Consider the following 10,311-nt stretch of genomic DNA (forward strand, 5'->3'; position numbering starts at 1 on the left):
CCTTAATCACGAATCGATTTAACACTTTTTATTTTGCAAGCTTTAAATATTATATCTAAGGGTTGGAGTTATAACATTTATTTGAAATTAAAGGAAGATTAAAATTTTGTGATGTTTCCTAAAGAGTTAGAGCTTAGATTTTTAAATGTTTAATCGATCGAAAATTTGACAGCTATTGATGACCTGTCACTTTTTGGGCGAGGAAAACATCAACTTCAATTTAGTCCAAGAATCCAATATATAAACGGAAGTTTGCAGAAACTGGAGTAACTGAGGTATACTTGTCAACAATACAGTTACAAAGTTGCAGATCCTCGGTAAAGCAAATGCATCTTTGTAACTTTCATTACCTCTTAGTTGTTCTGACGAAATGCGCAGAGTGCAACTTTATTAAAAATCCATGAAATTATTAACTGCTGTATCATCAAAGATACACACAAATTAGATTCATGTAAAATTTAATCAATATTTATGGCTTTTAAATGCCGAGTGCAAAAGATTCATAAGTGCATCTCACAATCTTGTCTCAAGAATTCGAAAGGACAGATATTAGAGCGTCTGATACCAGTGTATAACGGGTCGTACATATTATATATTACGTTGGGATGTATGACATTACAGCGATATCACGTGAGGGTGCTTTCGTGAACAGATGCGATCTCGAGAACCTTCGACATGCACGACGTTCGATCGGCGTCGCGCGAGTCTCTATTAAGGGGATTGTACGTACAACGGGGGTGACTGAAACCTCTTTTTGTTCCTTTCCGGCGCGACGTTTTATACGCCAAGGTTCCTCGATACCGTACTTTGTTCTTTCCCCTCGATATTTAAATATAACGTTGTTAGAAATTAGAAATTAGTCATACATTTTGTTACTGTCTATGTCTTGAGCTAACTTCTGTTAACTTCTGCTAGCTTATTCTGATAAAGTTCCCAAGCAAAGTATAATATCCATCGTAATTTCATTTATAGGGGAGTTAAAGAGAAATGTGTGACATTTTTATATTTATTTAAGTAAGATTTATCGTTTTATTAGAGCAATAATGTTTATTAGATTAACATTATTATTATTATGTTAATATCAATGTATCAATTATATAACTCTCATTATTACTGTTACTATAAATATTAATACTGTAATTTTCTTTTTCTTTGTAGGATAGATGTCAAATTAAATGTTAAGTGGATATAGACATTTTATATTTATGCATATAATATAAAGACAAATAATTTCTTATATTTTCAAAAATTGTGTAATATGATTATATTATTTTAATCAAATTAATGATAGTAATAGTATTCATTGAAAACTGTTGTAAATTAGGCATATGTTTTCAGAGTTTAACAATGAATTTTATGTAATTTTTTTTTCAAATTTCATATTTAACGAGATAAAAATTTCATCTAACATTCATAAAACTTTCTACGATCTACGAAATAGTTTTAGCGCGGAATGCTTTTTACATATTTTTCCTATTTAAGTGTAGCGTTCTCAAGGCTGCGTTCACGCAGGTGAGCGCAAAAAATCAGAGGAATTAATTTGACACGGATTTTTCTTATCTGAATCAGCAGATAGTGATGTGACAACTTATTTTTAATCAACATGTGAGATGCACGTGTATAGTTACGCTAGAATTGCGTTAGTAAATCGTCATGTGCATGCTAGAATGACGTTTTTGCGTTTCTAATACTAACATCTCGTGGAGCAGTGCCAGATGAAATAAGACAAAGCGATGACTAATGAGAGGACTTAAAAGAAACAGTGTGTCGTTTTGATCTAGGAACAGATTAAAATGTCGAAAAGAGAAAGTTATCGATTTATTAACACGAGCGCGAAGCAATTAAATTTAAGACTTATAAGCAAACTAAAATAGTTTAATTATTGAAACTTCTCTCAATTATGAATACATAATAAATTATTTTATTTATTACGAACGATGTAAGTTTTAAGTCCTCAATGTGCGTATTTAATGTAAATCGTTTATAGAGCTTCAAATTAATGTTTGAGGCTAAATTTGAACCATCTATGCAAAAATATTTGCCAAGGTTTCCTATTTTTTGTTACATGATTCATACGTCGCTTTTTATAACTTTTTTCTATATCATGTGTCAAATAATCGCATATTAGAGAATCGAAAACGCATGGTTGCGCAATATAAATGATTTTATGAAAATTGTGTGTGTGTGAGTGATGTATATACATATAATTTCGCTAGAAGAATGTGCTGCGAATTCTTACGATTATTTATAATAATAAAATATTTATTTTTTCCTCTTTAATATCATGTCGCATTAAATTTAATATTACGCGCGTCACACAAGCAACAAGTTGTGTGGTTATTTACTTATTCATTATTGTATTGTTACTAAATTGTAAATTGTGTGATTCAATTTTAATATATCGCATCGCATTTTTGTACAGTAAATATGTCAAGACAAATTACTATTTATGTAAAAATCGATAAATTTTTTATTCAATTTCTCAAAGTTAAGATATTTTATGTTTTCTAGCAGAAAAATATAATTTATAAAACGACGACTTTTTAAAGTTTATTTTATTAATTTTTAAAAATTGTGTAATTAATAAATTAATGAATATTAATTAATGTCTATTAATAAAATTAATGACTATTAGATTTAAGTTAGACATAAATTTATGACAGATGATATCTAAAAATTTTTATAATTTCATAGCTTTAGTTATTAAAACTAATTAAACATGATAATTTTGTAAAAATATTTAATATTTTTTTATAAATAAATATATTTTGTCTTAATTTAACACGCAAACAAACTTTATATTGTGCAAATAGTAAGCTAAAGAAGACAGATTTAATATTATTAAAGATTTTATTTTATTATTTTGATTACAAAGCTATTCAAATAGTTAAAAATGTACATGCAATAGTATTAAAACAGTCACAAAATTTATTATAAATCAAAATATGCAAAAATATAACAGATTATAAGTAGCTAATAAAATCAATATATATAATAAATAACATATGTTAATTTATAAATAATTATTATTCATGTTACTATAATATGATAATATTTATCATTTATTATGTAACATATAAAATGTTATTAATTATTCATAATGTAAATTTATTAATTATTTATTGATGATATAAAAGAAATTATGTAATAATATTAAGATTAATATTTAAAAAATATTATATTTAATATTATTAATTTATTATAGGCTATACAAATTATAATATTATAAATAATATATAAACTATAATAATATAAATTTTAAAAATATTAAATATTAAAAAATATAAAACAAATAATTTAAAGCAGATAAATTACACATATAGATAATTAAAAATAAGAAAACAAAAATATATAAATCGTTGTCATAACAATTTTTACATAAACATTTACATATACATAAGATTGACTTAATTTATTTATTTTGATTTTCATTAATTATTCAAGTTTAGTTCCTTTGATTATGACAATATTTTAATATAATTAATTCAATATAATGTTTTAATGTATCCTATATACTTATTTTCAATTTCAGACAATCGGATTTCTAGTTTGGCCTCAACATTGCGAATCCATTGTTCAGAAAGGGATTTATACATGCCAAAAATGTTCTTTTTATCTTCATTTATCTAAATCAGATTATTTCAACATTAGCAAGCAATAATTTTATTTTTCCTTAAAAGTTTAACATGATTTATTCGATCGATTCTAATATATAATTGCGGAACCAAATATTATTTATATGAAATGTACAAAAGATAAATAAGCTTAAAATTAAGAGATTAATATATAATTATTATAATATATGTTTATTTAACGTAACATTTTTACCTTAAGAACATATTTAAGCGCTTCTTCTCTGATAATATCTTTCGAAATATTTCTGATCTAAAATAGATTATATCAACATTTATTATCAATAAATAATAATTTAATTTAGCATTATAATAGCCTAACGCGACAATAGTTCTTTTCCATAGCTTGAATAAAAGAAATAATTACATTAAAACGAAATATATATATATATATATATATATATATATATATATACATATATATATTTCGTTTTAATCGTACTATGAAGAAAAAATACTGTTGCGTTAGACTTATAACGCTAAATTAAATTATTATATATTATATATTTTACTATATATACACACACATACACATACGCATATATACAATATAGTATTTGTGTGCGCGCACGCGTGCGCGTGTGTTTGTGGATGTGAGTACGCGCTCACGTATGTGCATATGATTATAAGGTGATAGATGTTTTTATAAAATCAATTTCTTTATGAAAAGTTTAGCCTTATAAAATACCAAATCTGTAGATCGACATTTCACAAATAAAGCAAAAGATTTATTTTACAAATAAACATGTCGAAATGTATGAGTTGACATTTTACAAAAACCAATGATTTTTCTAAAATGTCGATCTACTATAAAGATTTGATACTTTATAAGAAATATGCATTTATCGTAAAGACATTAATTTTACAAAAAAGTTGCAAACATATATATATTAAGGGACTAATAACAAGATTTATATAACTAAACTTATAAAATTTACCTTATTAAATTGATCCTCAGAATACACATTGTTAATAATAATAATAAGTACTGCCAACCCATTGCTTTCTCTTTAAAAACAAAACAAACAAAATTTATAATTGTTAATTAACTTTCGTAATAATGAGTAACATATATTTCTAAAACGAAAGAATAAATAAATAAAAAATTTTTGGTCATTACCTCGGTTTTAATTGATCGAAATTGGTTAATATTTTCTCAAGTACATTATTGGTTTTCGAATGTTTTGCAATAATGTAAAGAAAACTGTTAACACAATCTCTGACTGGTATTTCAATACATATTCCATTATGTGATGTTAATAAGTTTAAATATTCATCTATAATATCATTACTTTGAGTGCAAGTTAAAAATTTTAAAAATCTAGTTTTATTGGTTTGTACTAATGTCATATTCTTGATCGTATGCCAAGTCTGAGAGTCTGCCAACATCAAACCTTTACAGTATATCCATTCTTCCCACCATGGCAAAACTCTATAACATTCGAAAAAAAAAAAATGTTTGTTACAAAAGTTTAGCTTATAATATTGCTTTTTGATCCTACAATTTATTAAAAGTTAGTGCACAGAATATAAGTAAAACCGTCTAAAACACAACATGAAGAAAATTACTTGTCTGTTTCTAGCTTTTCGATGCGATTTAATAATTTTCTATTAGCCCTTCGTTGACAATCCGAGTTACCAAGAATACATGCCCATTTAATGGCTTCTTGTCTTAAACATTTAGTAAAATCCTCCTCCTCCAATGTTTCTTCGTATTTTATTTTCGAAAGTAGACCATCTAACATAATATTTAGTTTATCCTGAAAATTATTTAATATTATATTTTATATTGATTCATAAATATTGATCACAAGAGGCAGAAATATTATAATTTTAATGCGAATATATAAATTAAGTTATGTTCAATTTATTAAATTATTTCGTTAAATTATAATTGTCAGAAAAGTAATGAGATTAAATTTGTAGCGCATAATATAGCAGCACTGAAAAATCGTAATCACGCAGAATGTAAAGTACAATTCTTTTTTCAAAAGCAATACAAGTTTCGATTCGTTCGATTCATTATAATATTTTTTATAAGTGTATTAGTAGAGTTAAGTTTTTACTGTTGCTACATTATGCGCTATATATTTAATCTCATTTTTCCGACAAAACATGCACTATATATACATATACTATATATATTATGTATACATATACTACATAAATATATCTATCGTATATATACATTTTAACACGCGCGCGCACACACACACACACACACACACTTTTTTTCTAAGTGCAACTATCCGTGCACTACCGAAGCACTGGCACACTTGCATTGCATGCCATGGAAACTACGTAAAAATATAATGTAAGTGTGTACCTTTTGTATTCAATAAATTAAGAGATAAAAATATTTAAGATTTTCAGTTGACACACCTAATATATGTATTAAATGTGTATAATTTATAAACTTTTTTTATATATGTATATTATAGTATAAAATAAGATTTTATATTTTCTTAATATTTCGGTTATTCTATCAATTACTATAATAAAATATTAAATTAAAAAAATTTTAAGAAAATAAAGGTTATCGTAAAACTATTAATACAAAAATCATATTAAAATTACATAATTATAAAACTGTCTTAGTTTTCATTAAACATTTGTAAAAATATTTAAATTGCAGAATGTATATTATGATAAAGAAAATTATAATATATTTGAGAAAGAGAGAGAGAGAGAGACAGAGAAAGAAAATAAGATGAGAAGGGTGAGGAGCAGTAAAAGGGAGAAAATGTTCAATAATATTAAGGTGGAATATAAAAGTATCAGCTTGTAATAAGCAGCTCAGTAATCAGCTCGTGATAAACTTTATGCTACTAAAATATCTCTACGTATGTAGAATTTAAATTTTAGTATAAATATAACCAATTAACTATCTTGTTACATCAGTATATGTTATTATAAATTTAAAATATAAATTTAATGTTATTAATTTTTTGTTTTTAAACTTCCTGTGTTATTTAAAAAAAAAATTAAATTTTTTCAGTTACATATATTTTTTATTTTATAAATAAAGTAAAATAATTTAAACTTTTCAATATTATTCTATTAATGAAATCTATTGCTAATTACCTTGATTAATTCGACTTTTTCATCTGGAAATAGAAAGATAGTCGACATGTATTCAATAACTTTAATCATAGGATACCATGCTATATAACTTGTCTCTTGTGAAAGATAACTCGTCAAATACCAAAATGTGGAAGTATCGAGTTCGTGTTCTAATATAAAATAAAATGCGTCACTGATGATTTTAGCACGATTGAGAACATGTATTTTCGTATATTTTGCAGAATTCAAATAATCTGCGATTCTTCGCCAATTTTCGGGATCATAATTAACACGATAGTATCCTGTGTGATATAATAATACGAATAAATACATTTGATATATTATTACATCAATTTGAAATTTGTTCAGAATCTACATTTTGTTAAACAAATTGTAAGTATTATATTATATTATATAGGAAAAATAAAAAAAAATAAATGATCAATTATAACATTTTAAATTGATAACTGTGATTTCATAAAATTAAACTGTATAACGAATTGTGAAACATTTTACATTTATATTGGCTTAAATAATGCTTAAATTATAAACAGAACTGAATAAATTTCACCGATTCAATAGTAACAGAATAGAAGATATTTCATTTAATATTTTTTCGTATTTGATGATATCTAATTAATATGTATATGTTTATATTAGATATGTGTTCTCGGTTCTTGTTAATAAAAGATACAAATGAAATTGTATAATGGTGTAAAAACTTAAATTGTATTAAATATATATAAAACTATAATTTATTGTTTAATATTTACCAGCTTGTTGTAAATTAAACATTATCCAACCATCTTCTTGCATTATATCAACTTGTTCAAATTGCTTGTTCGCTTGTATAAGTATATATCTCTCATCGTGAAACGGAGGTTTCAAATTCATAAAATTAAGTGTACTCTCCGTAGTAAACGTTAAAGGCATCCAGAAAATGTATTGTTTAATTAGATTGTAATTTTTTATTGTTATATTCATACTATTTGTAGCATAATTTCGCAGTACTTTCAATACAGGACAATAACGATACGTATATTTCGTCCAATTTATTAGCATTTTTAAACGAATCGTGTGTTTTATAGGCTCGAAATATGATTCATTTATAGCAACTTGCATAATCGTCCAGAAATCATCAGGAGACGTCAAATTAAGCGCACTATATTCGTGAAACTTTGCATTATTGACACAATAAAACTGTACTAATTGAAAATTATGCATTTAAACATATTAAAATATTATCTAATTATATACGCGTATTTTATAATTTATAATATATTATAATATTTATAATATTATATTAATATTCCATATATTTATAATATATTAATATAACTTAATAAATATTTAAACATTAACTTAATACATACTTGAACATATTTTCTTTAATAGAGTTAAACTCTTAATTTAAACAATTAAATTATAACTTATAACGTGAAATTAAAATACAAATAAATAGAGATACATAAACGATTAGTTTATTCCGAGTATATAATTATGCATTTAGATTAAAAGAAGAAAAGAGCTGTGAGATTTAAAAAGTAGAAAAATAAGATGTAAAAAATATATAAATTTGACAAGTAATAAAAATTAAAATAACAAAAGAAAAAAAAATTACGGAATTCCATTTTTTTTTAAATGAAGTAAATAAAGCTGAACAATAATAAAGTATATTTTAAAGACACATCAAAAATATCGCACAGATAAAATAAAGCAAGATAAAGCAGTAGAAGAAAAATAGTAAATCAGAAAATAAAAATAGAAAGGGGTATAGCCGGATGGATAAGGTAAGCAAATGTGCCGCCGCACGTATCAGGCCCAAAATTGATGTCATAAGTTGACATCCATTTGATATGAAATTACCTCAAACCTCAAATATAAATCTTGAAATTGTATTTTTGTTATGGACGAGTTATATGGAGGAGGAAAGTGAAATAAAAAAAGTGATTTTTCCTAAAAATGGCTGAGCCGGCTTTGATGAAAAGAACATATGTTATGGAGATCAATGAAACAATTGTTTGAAAACGTAAAAAAAATTTTCTGACCAAAAAACATAGGTAAACAAATTTTTGAATTAAAAAAAAAAATTTTTTTTAGAGAGATGTTATTGAGTGACATCTCCCATATTTCCACAAAAAAACATCTTTATATTGCTGTCACTAAAAAACGTCTCTAAAACAAATTTTTTTTTAATTTAAAAGTTTTGTTTATTTTTTGGTCAGAAAATTTTTTTTAATGCTTTCAAACAATTGTTTTATTGATATCCATAACATATTTTTTTCATCAAAATCGGCTTAGCCATTTCTAGAAAAAAATCACTTTTTTTATTTCACTTTCCCGCTCCATATCTCCTACAAAAACACAATTTCAAGATTAATATTTGAGGTAATCTTATATCACATAGGTGTCAACTTATGACATCAATTTGGGCCTGATACATGCGGAGGCAGATTTGCCCACCTTATCCAGCCAAACCCTTTTATTACAATACGACGAAAGAGAAGAAAGTTTTAAAGACAAAGAAGAGAAAGCTGAATTGTTTATATAAATAGAAAAAAAATGATCGTCAAGAAGGTGAAGAAAAAAGTAATTTGATTAGAGTTGTACATACAGAATATAATATTATACTCACTGCATATGTAAATATCGATTGATACCTTTCCAAAACACTTCTTTAGTAATTAGATGTTGTATCATGCGCAATATTAAGGGCGCTACAATTCATATCAATAGCGTAATTTATATACATGATTTAAAAATACTTGATAAATTTACATACACAATAAATTGAAATGTACATAACTTTGTAATCATAATTAATTTCATAAAAATAAAAATATTTAACGATTGTTTATAAATTTTAAATGTGAATATTATAAGAAGATAGAAAAAATTAATAGCATAGAAATAATGCTCGTTTTATCTGCAGTTTAACAGTATATTAATTATACTCTGATAATATAAGAGAAAAATAATATAATTATAATTACATTATAATTGAAATTTACTGAATTTTACCTTTGATGTAACGAGAAAAGGAGAAAAATGAAGTAATTACAGAAGGATTTCTAACTTTTGATAAAGACTCTCTAAATGTCCACTCATATGAATGTAGAGAATCATATTGCTGAACTATAAATAAATTCAACATTTCGGAATTTTTGTAATGCTAAAAAGAAAAATTTTAACGTTTTAATGATCCAGTAAATATACATTTATGTAATCAAAAGAAATATTTATATTAATAGAAAACATAGCACTGCTGTACGTAAATTATTATAGTTTCAGTATAAGTGTCATTTTTTAAATAAATTTCTGTTTATATTTTAGATATAATAACAATTTAAAAGTATCGATCAATTTACGCACAGTAGTCTCTTAAGACATGCAAGCAATTGATATTTAATATCTTTAACAACTTTTACAATTTATATTTAATGTTATAAATATATATTATTTAAAAATTTTTAATATTATGATATAAGGATTTCATTTAATCGAATAAATGGAGTATTAATATTATATACATTAAGAATATATAATCACCTCGAGAGCATTGACGGTATCCAACGCATCCATTCCAAACAATGTAGTAAGACCATCATTTAACCAC

At 24.6% G+C, this 10,311-nt stretch overlaps 1 long non-coding RNA gene across 1 annotated transcript in view; it reads right to left on the bottom strand.

Annotated features, from left to right (window-relative positions):
- LOC145945246 (uncharacterized) overlaps positions 1-10,311 on the bottom strand; it is a 59,091-nt gene that overhangs the window by 36,007 nt on the left and 12,773 nt on the right. The window lies entirely within an intron of this gene.

Source organism: Prenolepis imparis, unplaced genomic scaffold, assembly GCF_030444845.1.
Source record: "Prenolepis imparis isolate NDT839.2.m4 unplaced genomic scaffold, iyPreImpa1.0 SCAF_14, whole genome shotgun sequence".
Lineage (NCBI taxonomy): Eukaryota > Metazoa > Arthropoda > Insecta > Hymenoptera > Formicidae > Prenolepis > Prenolepis imparis.